General features: G+C 40.1%; 1 protein-coding gene across 2 annotated transcripts in view; it reads right to left on the bottom strand.

Moving 5' to 3' along the window:
- Positions 1–16,750, bottom strand: part of WASF3 (WAS protein family member 3) — a 137,997-nt gene that overhangs the window by 75,616 nt on the left and 45,631 nt on the right. Inside the window, exon 1 of one of the 2 annotated variants that reach the window (XM_025364622.1) lies at positions 2,170–2,298. The exons of the other annotated variant lie outside the window; for it this stretch is intronic. The gene's annotated coding sequence lies outside the window, so the exon portion shown is untranslated. Of the gene's footprint in view, positions 1–2,169; positions 2,299–16,750 lie in introns of those variants that run through there. 2 annotated transcript variants of the gene reach the window in all.

The following is a 16,750-nucleotide window of genomic DNA, read 5'->3' as shown; positions in this document are numbered from 1 at the left end:
ACCCCCTATTCTGAAAAACCTCTGAAATTAACTTCAAGGACTCACAGTAAATAATAGCCAAAGGGCAGAAAAACAAAAAGTCAAGTTTAAGTGTATTCAACTAAACTACTCAATTCATTTACTCAACAACACATATATTTTAGGTTTTGTTACTGCCTACAGACTGAATCAAATAATAGTAATCATTCACATAAGAACTGTACCTAATAAGAGCATTTGTATCAATTTCCCCTAACAATATTCAAATTTAATAAAAGTCTTGGTGATCATTTTATAAATATTCTAATAGTAGGTACAAGGATAAAATAGTAACAGATTTAATAACTGCCAAATAGACCTTAGAAAGTGTTTCCAGGACACTGGACATTAACAGCAAGGCTACAGAGCAAACTGATCAATGTTGTATACCAATGTGCTAGAGCTATGAGGTAACCAGAAGCATGATATAGTTTCCCACTCAGAATTATGTTCTACTTGGGAAGAACACATACAAGACAATTTTAGTGAACCGGCATCCGTTCACTCAGCAGGAGTGTACCAAGCATCCTGTAGAAGTCAGCCCCTCTTTCAACACTGAACACATAAAAATGAGTAAGAAAATGCCTGTTTGTGAAAGCACTCAGTCTTGTGAGGGTAACAAATAAATGCAGATAATTTTAATACAATAAGGTAGATGCAAGAAAGCAAGAGAACAGCGGCCCAGAAGTGGGGTGGGGTGCAGCTTCAGGAAAGTCAAACAAGGGTGGGAGGCGTCAAGCTTGGGAAAGGAGGTCCAGGCATGAGAACGCAGAAACTGTGCCATTTCATTATGGAAGAAAAGCAACTTTGAGTCTACTAAAAGGAATTATCTGGACCTGCATGAATTCTATGTAGGCCCGTAGATTCTAAGAACTCACATAGTTAAGACCGCAACCATCCTTTTAACAGTACAAAAAAAAAAAAAAAAAAACCAGAATGATCATTCAACGATACTCTATTTTATACATCCTAGTTTACTTATTTAAAACTCAAGCAGCACACGATTTTCTTCTCTTCCTTTGGAGCAGCTGTACAGCATGCTCTTGATGCTGAGTAAAAGAGAAAAGTGAGCTTTTTCTTAAGTACTTTGCGTAAGTGATCACCTTATTTCCAAATACAGAAAATTACCCCTGGGTTTAGATTATCCAGGCCTAATTTTACCTCTACTAGATCAGCTGATTCGACTTGATGATTTTGAGGGTAACCAGCACTATACATTTCACTTAAGAGATGGTTATATCCAGCTAACTGTGCCTAAGGACAAGGAAGATGTCCAACATCGTATGTATTTCCCGGATGACCACTTCTGTTTAAGAATCACATGTTAACTCTTCCTTTTTGAAACACAATTATGAATTTTCCCATTTGTGTGAAAGGCTATGGACTTATCATTTTTGTTATTAGCTATTATTTGGTAAATGCTTTACTCAAGTCCAAGCATAGAGCTAACACCTCATATACATTTAACTTAGTCCTCACAGGCAATATCTCCATTTAAAAATGAAGAAATTAGGATCAAAAAGTGAGTTGTTGAGGATCACACAGGTAGGAAAAAAAGGAGTCAGGATGAGTCTGACTAGAAAGTAACTGTTCTTGCCAGGCACGGTGTGGCTCACACCTGTAATCCCAGCACTTTGGAAGGCTGAAGTGGGTGGATCACGAGCCCAGGAGTTTGAGACCAGCTTGGGCAACATGGCGAAACCCTGTCTCTACGGAAGGAAGGAAGGAAGGAAGGATGGAAGTGAAGGAAGGAAGGAAGGAAGGAAGGAGTAAGTAAGTAATATCTACATTGGATTGTCTCCTTCTGGACACAGACACATGCATTTTTCCTTGCTGCTGAGCTGCTAACATTTCTAACATAAGTCAGGAACCATAAAAGTCTTGAAGAATTCACTAGACTTTGTTAATACGTAGCCTCATTTGACAGTGGAGAGCATATCAGTAACTCCTTTGAAGTCACAGATTAAGGCTGCTAACTGGAAACACAGCACCTCTACGAAGAGGTACAATACTGGCCAGAACAGGGAAGCATGCTTCTGTACAACACCATCGCTCCAATTCTGTTTCCGTCCATGGCTACACTCTGAATGGTGCTGACAGTGCTCTCCTGTGGCTACTGTCCAGAAGCAGAATTGCCCTGTAACTTCCTACCTCTGGCCCTGCATCCGTTACGCTCCCCCTGACACAAATGCCCTCCTGTCGTCTAGTTTCCAGGTATCCAAAGGTCTCTTGCCTTCAAACTGCAACCTACTATGGCCTCCATCCATCCATGCCTTTACCTGCTCAATAAACACATATATATGTAGTTATGTGTCAGTCACTATGCCTGCCCCTCCCCCTGGAAAAACCAAAGCCCAATCCTGGACTCCCAAGAACCTCTCAGTCCACCAGAAGAAAAGTCTGTGGGGACAGGTGTATGTGGGGGATGCAGAGAGCACAAGGGAGAAGGTGGCTACAGCTGGAGGGGCAGTGGCAGGGACAGCTTCACAAGGCTGGTCACCGAATTTAAACCGTAAGAAGACAGGTGATGAAGACCTAAACTAAGACAAGGGAGGATTCTTTAAATGGAACACATCTGACAGACACAGGTCTCGGGAGATTAAGTGGATGGGGATGCTGACTCCCCTGGAGTCAAGGAGTACTCTGAGGTAGCACTGTCCAAATGAATGTTCTGCAGCGATGGAAATGTTCTATACAGTGACCGTGTCCCACAGGGCAGCCTCCAGCCACATGGAGTGCTGGATCCAGATTGAAATGTGCCAATGTGAGTAAGGAACTCAATATTTTACTTCATTTTAACGAATGTTCATTTAAATAGTAACATGTGGCTAGTGGCTACTATGTCGGACAGTACTCTTCTAAGATTTTTGGCTTGAGATAGTTGTACTGAAGGTGTTATTACCAACATCTGGGAAAAGAAATACTGCAAAGAAAAGCATATAGACACTCAAATATTTGAATAAATAAGCAAATCACTGACTAGAGGAACAAACTGGGTAATCTTTAAGGACCTCTCGCCGCTAAAATCCCATCACAGATGTCCTTATCCTTGTTCACTCAGGTTCCAAATAATGACCTCAATATGGTAGCAACAAAATATAATCCTGCTGTCTCTAGGCTTAAGTATTAAAACACTACTACTAAATAAAAATTCTTTATACCATTCAGGGAAAAAAGAAAAGAAAAATGACATCATGAAACCACTGGAAGTCACAATTTAGAGAATAATCACAGACAAAAGTCAAGCCAGGAAAAATAACTGCCTAGTAAAAAAAAGTGTCTTTTTCCAAAAAGAAGAGGGAAAGGGGAAGAGGGGACCACACAGCATTATGACAGCCAACATGAGCGCAGGTAATTTCAAATACATTTAGACCATTCACCTCGTCAGCAGCTCACTTCACATTCAGGTTACATTTCTCTGTAGTCTGATGAGAGAAATGACAGAGTTTATCTAATGAAATACCTACTTTTGTACTACAGGGCATTTTACAAGGTCAATGATAATAAAATTTTCCCTAGTAATACGCCCTTTAATCTTACTTATCCATGACATCCAAAATCAATATGAAATAAAGAATTCTGCTACTTGAAAACACTTAACCTGAGAACAGGTTGTATCTAAATGACCCACTGTTAATCTACCAATATTATCCTAATCTGATTGTATTTGGATTTACTATTTTAGTCCCTGACATCTCTTATACGCCTCCAAATTCTAGTTTTCCAGAAATGAGAAGCTAGCTCGAGATATAGCTCTATTTCACCACTTCTTTTTCCAGCCTTACCTCCTAAACCAGGCTGAAATTCTGTTCTTTTCACCTCTATCGACGAGATCACATCACCAATGTTTTTAACTATTCACATATAACATTCTATTTATGACAAGCACTATAGAAATGTAACCACTTCTAGCTTCACAGAAATATATCTCATAAGAGTCAAGTACGAATTTTTTAGCAAAAAGCCTACGTCTAGCATAACAAGACAGCAATCTTTGTGTTTCTCCTCTTTCTTGCTCTCCGGTTGACTATCTGAGCTTCGATACCCCACTGCTACAACAGTTCCACACCTTTTGAAGTCAGAGCCAGCATGAACATATTTTAGCTGGCCCCACTATACAATTCAACACATAACTGACCTGTTACAGAAAGTGAGGCAAAAACAAGGTCAAGTAGTAAAGTCTTTGCCCCCAAAAAGTTGATCTGGTGGGGAAGAGTAAACAAACACAAATAAATACAAAACAAGTAGCAGAAAAGATACTGCTGTAAGTTAAAACAAAAACAACATTAGCTGACATTCACTGAACACCTACGTGTATCACATTCTTGGCTAGGTACATTTTAATTTCAATAAAACTATATTAATTATACTAAAAGAGAGCAAATGAAGAGAAATTCTCCCAGTTTTGAGTACTTTATTCACTCAAAAATTACTTATCACAGACGTAAATACAAGAATCGTAAGATAATAGTTTATTTCCCTTCCATTTAATGAACAATAACTGCCTAGTAAAACACAAAGAAAAAGGAACCAATTCCTGATATGACATTGTAAAGATCCATGAGTGGCCCACACCTCTGGGCTAATAGTCCCTGGCCAGAGAATCTGATAGCCTGACAACGATCTGGGCCACATCAACCGCACATCAGTTCATTCAAGCATTTACTACTGTTTAACACAGTTTATGGGGGACAAGAGACAGGGGACATTACTTGGGACTGAGCCCCTGTACTAGGCCCTAGTAGACCAGACCAAACCAGAATGGAGTCACTTGTGGTAACTGTCACTTAGACTGAACTCAGCTGGGTACGGTGGCTCATGCCTGTAATCCCAGCATTTTGGGAGGCCTAGGTAGGATTATCTCTTAATAAGCCTAGGAGTTTGAGACCAGCTTGGGCAACACATGGAGACCTCATCTCTACAAATAATTTAAAAATTAGCTAGGCATGGTGGCACACTCCTGTGGCCCCACCTACTCAGGAGGCTGAAGCAGGAGGATCACCTGAGCCCAGGAGGCTGACGCTGCAGTGAGTAAGCTGAGATCACTCCACGGCACTCCAGTCTGGGCGACAGAGCAAGATCCTGTTTCCAAAAAACAAAACAAACAAACCAAAAAAAAAAAAAAAAACTGCTCTGAAACAAGCCAGTTTTCTATTAAAAACAAAATAATAAGAGATTCATGGCAACCAATCAGAAGTGGCCCAGTTTATCTGAGCTGAGATAATAAGAAAGTTTCCTCCATTTTAACCCTATAAGGAAAGTAATTCTGAAATAATGAATCTGCTGTTCATTCTTTATTTCTGCTTTCTTCAGCCTTTTTCTGCCTATAAAGCCACGCTCCTCTCCTCAGCTCACTGGAACACCCATCCTGTTTTATAGAATGAGGTACAATTCAATGCTAGAATCACAAATAAAAGCCAATTAGATCTTGATTTTTAATTAGATTTTTAATTTGCCTTTTGACACTAGCCCACTATTATGCATTAGAAATATAACTATGAATCACACAAACATAAAGCTATGTGTTATACCAAAAAATACCACACCACAAGCTATAAAGTGTTAAGTGAAAAGAGAGACATAGGAACCCTCCCTACCATCTGAAAGGTATACAGCCCAAGACACTCAGCAGATGCCTGAAACTGTGGATAGTACCAAACCCTGTATACTAAGTTTTCTCCTATACATACATACCTATGATAACTTATTTTATAAATTAGGCACATTTAATTTATAAATTAGGCACAGTAAGAGTAACAATACTCAAAATAGAACAATTATACCAATATCCTGTAATAAAAGTCACATGAATGTGGTCTCTCTCTCATGTGTATGCACAAAATAGCCAAATATTTTCAGACCACAGGTGACTGCCAGTAACTGAAACTGTGGTAAGTGAAACCTCGGATATGGGGGGACTACTGAACATGCAAAGTGCTATGACAGAAGACTGGTTCCAGCTGCAGTAAACAAGAGAGGAACAGTGACACCAAGAGACTGATTTCTGTCCTTTGAGATGCAAAGAGTATACAAAGTCAACGTGAAGATAAACTCTTAACACCATCTAAATATTGTGCTATGAGAGGTAGTCAAAGGGCCAGGGCAGTAGCTCACACCTGTAATCCCAGCCTTTTGGGAAGCTGAGGGAGGAGGATTGCTTGAGCTCAGGAGTTTGGCACCAGCCTGGGCAACAGGGCAAAGCCAGTCTCTAAAAAAAAAAAATTAGCTGGGCATGGTGATGCACACCTGTAGTCCCAGCTGCTCAGGAGGCTGAGGTGGGAGGATCGCTTGAGCTTGGGAGGTCAAGCCTGCAGTGAGCTACAATCACACCACTGCATTCCAGCCTGGGTAACAGAGTGAGATCCTGTCCCCGCCACACACACACACACACACACACACACACACACACACACACACACAGAGAGAGAGAGAGAGAGAGAGAGAGAAAGGAAAAAAGAGACCTAGTCAAACAGCTCCAGATGCAGAACTTGCTCCTGAGATAAAGCGTGTATGTATCCACCTGTCCGTCTCCTGTGAGGCTACAGAAAACTCTGAGCAGTTTATTTAAACCTACGTTTCCCTAACTACACAAATCAGACTGTGAGAATTAAATGAGCTAACCCATGGGAAGAGCTGTCTGCCTCATTTAACAAGCAATAAAGAGCACCAATCACTGTTACTGCAGGTGCCGCCCTAGCAGCCTGGACAACCCACCAGTGCTGGGAGCATGTCCACGGCGTCTCAGTACCAAGCCCAGGGTTTCACACAGAAAGGAGTTCATGGCAACTTCTCAATCAATGTGGATTCAGAACAAAACAAATAATAAACAAATGAGCAAACAAAAACCTAAAACCAGAATGATTTACGTTCAAATTCAGTCCTACTCTTAAATTTGCCTAGTTATTCATTACCACAACAAAAAGTGCAGAACTACTAGAAATCAAAAAATTTAAGAAGTTGAAAATGGTTAGAAATCCATAGTAAATATAATTGGTTTTCAAAGGAAAACTCGATGATCTAATCCTATGATGTTTCTGCCTACATGTGACAGTTAAGCTTCGTTTTTAAGGTACACAGTAGACAGGTCTGGCCCCGGGCAGCCACCTGTGGATCCTAATACTTTGATCCCTAACTCCATTCTTCACTGTGACAAATCTTTTTCTTTTTAATTCCAGCACTTGGCACATTACTTGGCACATAGACAACACTCAAAAACATTTGTCAAAGAAGTGATTTTTTTTCCCCAAATGCAGAGATTTAAAAGAAAAACAATGCATCTTCCCAACCTACTTCAACTAGAAAAGCTGGACTTGCCCCGTATTTAGTGACCCTGAGTTGGCTCTGTGATCACCACGTTTAAGTGTCACACAAGCATAAAGCATGAGAATTTGAATCAACAGTTCTTTCAATTCCACCAAACAGTTAATGAGCTTCTTTGTGATGGGCATAAAAAGATAAAATAATAACTTTCTCATGATAAAATAAGGCTTCCAGTTTGAGGAAAGATTGTTGACTAGAACCAAGAAGCTAGTTCAGCAACATTCTGAATCATCCACCATCATTAAATACAAATGTGGACTGGTACCAAGGGCATCACTAAGCAGTGTTCTTTAGCGATCCTCAGAAGCAGTCGGAGAACTGGAGGAAAACCAGGGTCCGCAGGATAGCTGGACAGAGGAGCAGAGGTCCTGAGGGTGGAAGCACTGACCAGAAGGAAGGGCCTGAGGACAGGAAAGACAGGGAGAGGCCAGAGGACCCTGCGCCTCTGTCCAGGACTGCGCAGAGAACACAGATGCAACAAGGTCACCAGTTAGGAAATAACAGGATTCCAGAATTTTTAAAACTCCCTTGTTCTTAAAAAAGTGGGACACTGTGTCCTTGGCTGATCTTTTGGCACTTTCTATTGCTCTTCACCCCATAAAGATGACAAAAACAGTGGCTTCCAGGGAGGCCCTTGAGATGACAGTTTAAACCTTGAAACAAATCCAGCCCAAGTAAAAGGATTTTCTTGCCCAAACTACTTTGTATATTTCTCAGCTTTAATTACTGAACCCTATAACTAGAATTCATCCCTGATTCAAAGAGATGCTAAAAATAGCCTGTTTCAGAACGTAGAATGAGAAGCATCCTGTAATTTTGCTACTAAATGGACTCCTTTTTTTTTATAGCTCAGTAACTTACTCTTCAAATACATTTCTTTTTATCAACCAAAAAAATGCAAAGCACTTCGGATGCACATTCAACAGTAATTTTCAATACTAATTATGTATTTATAAGGTTGAAAGTGAAATCTCAGGCATATACCAACCTTACTTAAAAACAGCCTCCTGACTCTTTCCCTCTAATCATGACCTTCATTAAACAGCTCTGATTGCAAAGAGTACCACCTCATTTACATACGATGAATGAATTAAAACAAAGCTCTTATCCAACAGGCTCCCCACTGCAACTGGCAATTTATTAATAACAACTTACATCTGAATCCACAGTGCCATTTACAAAGGGCCTTCACATAAATCATCTCATGTAATCCCCTACAACCTTGACACCTGCAAGTTAGGAATTAGTTTAACTATCTTGCAAATTAGGAAACAGTCTTACAGAATGACTCATCCAAAAAAAAATCACACAGTAAATACAGGTGAAAGACACACTCACCTACATCGATCTCACCTAAGTTTCAAGGTTTATTCCGAACTCCACTCCTTCTATGACTGACTCTATCTTCTTCACTATGGTTTCAGGACCACCCCAACCCAGCTAGTTCACCCCACCCTCCTAACTCCAACAGAACTCACTAGGAGTAAAACCAATGTGAAACCCAACACATGCTACTTTCCACTGGGATTTACCTTCAGAGGCCTAGGTTCTGTTTTCTCAACTCAATCAGAAGCCCTCGTATTTACATACACATTAAACTACTGTTTATGATGCCACCTAAGAATCATCTAGTAAACAAATGTCTTTCTTTCCCTAACTTCAGCAACCAAACCAGGGCATTACCCTTAGCTTTGGCCCCACCATCCTGTCTCCAACCAGAAAATCCTTAAAGCTGTTCATAGGCCATCATAAATAAGTATAAAAGAGGTTTCCCCTTTTTAATGTTTTTTACAAACATTTTTAGTAGAGAGACACAGGATCTCACTGTGCTGCCCAGGCTGGTTTCAAACTCTGGCCTCAAGTGATCCTCCTGCCTCAGCCTCCCAAATGCCAAGATTATAGGTGTGAACCACCACGCACAGCCCAAAAGAGGTTTTCTTAGCTGTGCTTAAAGTTGCCTTACATCCTTTACTGGTTTGAGTCTCTGCCTTTCTCCTATGCCTATATTCCATCCCTGGTCTCTGACTTCGTATTGCCTCCTGAGCACCTGCTCAACTGACCAACTAGTTATTTGTGTTTTTACTTCCTTGATTTCACCTACTTTGATTCCTGAAGATTCACCTGGTTCCTGCTCAGGTGCTGGTAACACCTTTACCTCCCAGCCTCACCTTGCTCTCTGAATCCAGATTTTCTCATCTGTCCTCATATTAACTACAGTCCAACCCCTACAAAAGGTACCACCCAGGCCCCAGCACAAGACGCTGCTGAGCCTTCTACAGCTGGCCAGAAGGATAGTGCTGTCTTTTTTACCTTCAGCTTATTCCTGGAGCTCTGCACTTCCACAGCTGTTTCAGGAGAAAGACAAATTTAACAGAGGTACCAACAGCAATTTCTCTTACCTCCCCATGGGCCCTTATCTCCTTCGTCTTCAAGCTCAAGACTTAAAAATCAGGTGACAAATAACCCAGGCTAAAATACCACACAGTTAGCAATCTGTTGGATACCAATGGGTTAGATCATAACCAAATCAGGATTTCCACTTAGTTTCACTGAATGTGTTGAGTCTTACATTTGGACAAAGAAAATAATGAAAATCATTACATAAGTGCATAAAATACACAGCAAATCTGTATATTATCAAATAGAAATAGCAAGATGTAAATACTGCATTGCAGAGGTATTTTTTTTCATTATTATCATGACAATTTTTAAATACTCCAAAATCAAACTATATTTCAAAATTACCTCTATAATACTAAACCTGACATAAAGATTTCATGTGCAATTCAGCAAGTAACTTCAGTTTTTCTTTTTCTCTCTCTGAGGATACAGTATAATAGTGGCCACTATAACAAAGAGATTCATAAACCTGTACCCACAGGGGATCCTATGTGTTCAAACAAGACTGACAAACACAGCAATAACATTTTACAACATGTCTACATTCAAAGCCCCTGAGCCTCTAGTCAAAACCTAACTCACACTATATCTACAGTAATCAGGGAACTAAATGGCCCACCTTCATGCCACAAGAATACTACAATTTATGAGAGAAGACACAAACAAACAAAAACAAGGAAAAAATGACTTCCTAGAAATAAATGTAAAAATTCAGTCACCTAAGTAACTCATTATTGCCAAAAACATTTCTAGCATCAAATTCTATCTCCAATTAATTAAGTAGCAGTAATCATTTAATCAGTGGCATCCAATATAATCCTGTAGGAAACATTTTCTGAAGCCCAGAGGCTGCATGGTAAAGGGGAAAGATCAGAGGTACGGGGTCAGAGATCTGAGTTCCACCCTGGAACTACCATCGAAAAGCTCTGGACCTTGGAAGAGTTATTACTGTTTGAGTCTCAAGCTCCCCTTTTATAAAAATAAAGCCAATCATACCTCCCCTTAAAATGTGACGGGGAGGATGAAGTCTTATGGGCAAAGAACATAGCAAGGTAGCAGAGGCATTTAATAAATGGTAGTTATTATTTCTAGACAACTAAAAGCAAAACATGCTCCCTGTGGGCCGACAAGCACAACCATCACAATCTGGCAGCTTTACTCAGCCCACTCTTGGCAAAAAGGAAGTGTGAATATCTTTGCATTTGTGTATGCAGATGACAGGCCACATCCTCACTCTTTGAGGTTATGGTGGCAGCACTGATCTGTCTCCAAATGACAAAATTCATGTTTGAGGCCAGTGGCCAATGTATCAAATATCCCTGAACCAGCATCTCTGTTTTCTACAAACAAAGATAATAATGGCCAATGTACTCACTGAAAGGGTACAGAAATGTAGATATTCCAAACAGTAGATATTCTGATATTTGAAATCCTCATGTTTATTTAACTAAAGCTTCATTAGATTTTGTAGAGTTTTCTGTTAATAACTTGAATTCTGCATAAAATGCCAGCTGAATCTGTCAACCCTGAAAGTAGGAGGGTACCAAGATCCAGATTCTGCCCCTATTCTCTCCATCATCCACTATCATCCATATTCCAGTGGCAGGACGCTTCTTTCAAAGTCTAGAAGAGATGTAAGGAAAGCCTCATCTTTGTAGAACCTTTGAGCACAGGAATAATGATTCAGTGACTATACAACTCCACATACAAAGTAAACTGAAGAAATTAAAGTGGTAATAAACCTATACACAGCAACAGTCAACAAAATTAAAATTAAAGTACTTCAGCAAATTACATCTACAGTATTATCTTCTCCCCTCAAAACTGCTGAGATAAATGGAATTCCATGGAAATCTCCTAAAATAAATGCTACGTAATTCACATACCAAATACACAGAGATTAAGTACCATTTTTATCAATCTGCTTAAAATTAATGACCTCAAATACAAAAGTAATCAGTAATTTTTAAAATACATCTGAAAGCAAGTGAATATTATTGCACCTAGAAGTGTTGAAAATACATTATATAAACCCACAAAACCATGAGATTTCAACACAGCATGGCTCTATCTACTATATAACCTATAAAACTAAGCATTTTCAACCTAAGAGAACCAAACTGCTAATCATCTCTACTCTGCCACAAAGAAAGCAATCACCCCCACTATATACCACATTCCTACAACTACTAAGGAAAGGAGGAAAGACAGAAGTGGAGAGGTGGAGAGAGGATGTGCAGGGAACAGACATTAACATTCTACAGTGCTGCAACAGTGTTTCTTCTTGGAGGCAATAAGTAATGCAGAGCGGATGCTCCCGTTGTCTTTTGGAGATGAATCCAGCACAAGTAGATTAAGTCATGAAAGAGGAGCTAAAACATCTGGCCTCCAACACTAACCAACCAACAGCAGAACGGACAGACACCCCAGCTCCCAGGAGCATTGTGAAACATCTTACTAAATACACCTTTTTACTCAGGATTTGTATCTGAATTCTCTGCTGGGATGAAAAGCTAACCAGGATTGTCTCTGCCCTGACGTGAGAGCATCTAGAAAGGAAAAAATGAGAAGCAATGTACTTCACTGCTACTGAGCCTGCCATGCTGAGCCAGAACTCTGCTTTATGTTCTTAGCCTCTCACTTGGTCCTCACAGCAACCCTAGCAAGTAGGAACTATTAATATCCCCATTTTACAAACAAGGGAACTAAGAAACAGAGAAGTGAAGTGGCTTGCCCCAGGTCACACAGTACATAACAGAGTTGAGAGTCAAACCTAGAAAACCTGTTTTCAGAGACAATGCTTTTAACCACTAGCCTTCCCTTCTTTTATTTGAAATGAAATATAATCTTGCTGTAAAGACAACTCAGGAAATGTAAAGTCATCATGTATCCATCCCACTCACCTTACTGCCCACTCTACCACTAAAGGTAAATCTCAAAATCTTTCCTACAGTAATCCCAGACAAACCATTCAAGCCCTGGAAAGTTTACTGTGTACTTCTGCATCATTTAATCTTCGGAGCCCAAAGAGGATGATAGAGGTGGGTGTTACAACCTCCAATTAACAAAGGAATACTTTCAGAGAGTAATTTAACACTACTGCAAAGCTCTAAGTGGCAAAGCCAAGGTTTGAACTCCCCAGTCCACTTAGAAAAGATGCCTGTTGGAAATATTTTATCCACTGTCTCAATGAATCAAATCCCATGGGATGACTGTAACCTCCATTCTATAACATTACACAGGGACAATTTGCCCCAGGATTTACAAAGTGTGGAGAGAACACAAAGAAACCTACAGGAAGTAAATACCAGATATTAAGAAGGCCTTTGCAGGCAAAGTAGTAATCCACAGCTGTTTTCATCTGTGGCAAAGTGGTGGAAAGACAAAGAATCTGCCAACAGATAGGGGTAAGAAGATACCAGCTGAACTGTTAACAAACTTTTAATGTCTCCATGTGAGCTGAAATGAAGATCAGAATCTCCAGGAGCCCCAAAACACAGCAAATCTGCATCCACTTGCCAACTCTTTCCTGTAGGCCTTAATCAAATACACATGGGTGGTGCACAAGGCGCTAGGGCAGGAGAGCTGAGAGAGCCCCTATGTCAGGCACTTGTGAAGTCCCTAGATGCAGCGTAGCAGCCTGACACCAGGAGGAAGGCAACTAAGGGGACAGAAATCAGCTTTTACCGTCTCTACTAAAACTACAATAAATTAGCCAGGGGTGGTGGCGGACGCCTGTAATCCCAGCTTCACCAGAGGCTGAGGCAGGAGAATTGCTTGAACCCGGGAGGCAGAGGTTGCTGTGAGTCAAGATCAGCCACTGCGCTCCAGCCCGGAAGACAGAGCAAGACTCCATCTCAAAAAAAAGAAAAGAAAACAAGAGCAGGGTAGGCCAGGCACGGCGGCACACGCCTATAATCCCAGCACTTTGGGAGATCGAGACGGGTGATCACCCAAGGTCAGGAGTTCAAGACCAACATGGAGAAGTCCCATCTCTACTAAAAATACAAAAATTAGCCAGGCACGGTGGCATGCACCTGTAATCCCAGCTACTCACGAGGCTGAGGCAGGAGAATCGTTTGAACCCTGCAGACGGAGGATGCAGTGAGCCAAGATCGTGCCAGTGCACTCCAGTCCGGGTGACAGAGTGAGACTCTGTCTCAAAATATAAATAATAATAAATAAAATAAAAAAGAGCAGGGCAAAGAGATACCTTCTGAGGAACCGAAAGCCATGGAGAGTATAACTAACTCTCCAGTGTCCAGAAAGGCTAGCAGCCAAGCTATAAAACAAAGAGAAATCTCCCACCGTTCAACAAGTTGGCAGCTTGGCTCTGAGGCATAAAGAGATCTCCAAGATCTTACTGGGGTTCGGAGTGAAAACTGCCAAAAACAAATTTGTGATCCCACTTTCAAACTATGTGAATTCCACAGTAAATTGACTCTAATGCTACTTCGAAGCCCAGATCCAGTCAGTCCCCCACATTAACAGTGTGACAAAAGGAAGAGCAAGCCCTCTGCCGAGACAGATATTCCTCAGTCTATATTGTTCTTAATGTCCAGCACACAATAAAAAAATTATGGGGCCAGGTGTGGTGGCTCATGCCTTAATCCCAGCACTTTGGGAGGCCCAGGCGGGCGGATCACTTGAAGCCAGGAGTTTGAGATCAGCCTGGCCAACATGGCGAAGCCCCATCTCTACTAAAAATACAAAACATTAGCCGGGCGTGCTGGCACACACCTATAATTCCAACTACTCAGGAGGCTGAGGCACGAGAATGGCTTAAAGCCAGGAGGCAGAGGTTGCAGTGGGATGAGATCGCGCCACTGCACTCCAGCCTGCGTGACAAAGTGAGATGTCTCAAAAAAAAAAAAAGATAATAATAATAAATAGAAATAATGGGACACAAGGAGGAGACAAACATGGTCCATTTTCAAAAAGTCAGCAGGGGGTACATCCATATATGATCCTGATGTTGCAACCAGTAGACATAACCATGAATAAATGTACTAAAAGACTTAGTGAGGAAGACGAGCAGGTGAAGGATTTCATCAGAGTAAAATAACTAAATAGGTAAACAGAAAAGCCAGAAATGGAAATTACAGTTTCAGAAAGAAAGAACTCATTCGATGAGCTTAACAGAAAATGGGACATAGCAGAAGGCGGTTCTATGAGTTGCAGAGACAGAAAAATGGAAAACAAGAAAACTGCCCAAGGGCTGAGAAATAATAAATGGCTTGAATATACTGGAGTCCCAGAAGACAAGGAGAGAACTGGATAAAAGAAATATCTTAAGAAAATAATAATCTGATAATTTCCCAAATGTAATGAAGGACATCAACCCACAGATCGAAGAAGCTCATTAAATCCAAAGATAGTAAATATAAAGAAAAATCACACCTAGGCACATCATAGCCAAAGTGCTAAAAACCAAAGACGAAGAGGAAATACTCAAAGCAACCAGAGGAAAACGAGACATATGACTTGTAGAAAACTGTAATAAGGGCAACATTTAAGAAGGCTAAATTTTATCAAAAATAATTAAAGTCAGAATATGATGAACTAACATGTTTAGAATGCTGAGGTGTGGGGAAAATGACTGTCACACAAGGCTGTCTAATAAAAAAAAACTAAAGAAAGAACTCTCAAAACTAGCTTTAAAAAAAAAAAGGAAACAATCCAATTATGAAATGAGTGAAAAAATAAATAAATATTTCACCAAAGAGGATACATAGATGGCAAATAAGCAGATGAAAAGATGGTCAACATTATTAGGCATTAGAGGAATGCAAATTAAAACCACAATGAGGTATCATTACATTCAGGTTAGAACAGTTACAATAAACAGTGATAATACCGAAGTCTGGTGAGGATGCAAAGAAAATGGATCACTTATACACTGCTGGTGAAAATGTAAAATAGTACAGCTACTCTGGAAAATAGTTTGGCAGGTTCTTACGAAACTAAAGATTAACTTGCCAATAATCACATTCGTGGGTATTCATCCCAGAGAAAATATATTCATACAAAACCTGTACACAAATGTTCATAGCAGCTTTACTCATAACAGCAAAATAGTACAAACAGTGCAAATGTTGTTTGTGTGGATTGTTGAACCAACTCCGGTATATCCATACAACTGTAAACTGCTCAGCAATACAAAGGAATGAACAATTGATACATAAAACAACCTGGACAGACCTCAAGGACATTTTGCTTAGTGAAAAAAGTACATCGCAGAAGGTTAAACATGGTATGATTTCATGTATATAACATTCCGAAAATGACACAACTAATAGAGATGAAGAACAGGGGCCAGGGACAAGGAACAGGATGGCTGAGAGTACAAAGAAATTGCACAAGGGAGATTTTGTGGTGATGGAACAGTACTGTATCTTGATGGTGGCAGTGTTATAAGAATCTACACATATGATAAAACTGCAGAGAACTTTACCCACTCGCACACACACACCTGCAGTTTAAAATATAGTGAACAGTGAATAAGGTCATTGGTACGTACCAGTATCAATTTCTTAGTTTCTGTATTATACTACAAGCTATAAAAGATGTCACCTTTGGGGAAGCTGGGCAAGGGTACATGGGACTGTGAATTTTTTTATGCCATGTTCTCTGAGATTATTACTATATAAAAATAAAAGGTTTAATATTTTAAAAGGAAGACAAAGTAAAGACATTTTCTGATAAGCCAAAGCTGAGCAGATCCACATTTAAAAAGATGCTGAAGTTCTTCAAACTGAATGGAAACAGTATCAGACAGAAACAGGAAGAAAGAACACCAAAAGACATTAAGTGTGTTCCTCCTGAGATATTCCTTTGTTCAACCAACATTTGTTAAATATCTTTTCTGCAAGTCTTTATGGTAAGTGCCATGGGATCAAAGACAAATAACACTCATACTATCTATTATACAAACCTACACATAAATATTAGCAACAAATGACATTGAAGACTATGTTATCAAGCTACTTATACACTGCTGGTGGTTATACAG

This window comes from Theropithecus gelada, chromosome 17 (assembly GCF_003255815.1).
Source record: "Theropithecus gelada isolate Dixy chromosome 17, Tgel_1.0, whole genome shotgun sequence".
Classification (NCBI taxonomy): domain Eukaryota; kingdom Metazoa; phylum Chordata; class Mammalia; order Primates; family Cercopithecidae; genus Theropithecus; species Theropithecus gelada.
This window is presented reverse-complemented; position numbering and strand designations above follow the sequence as displayed.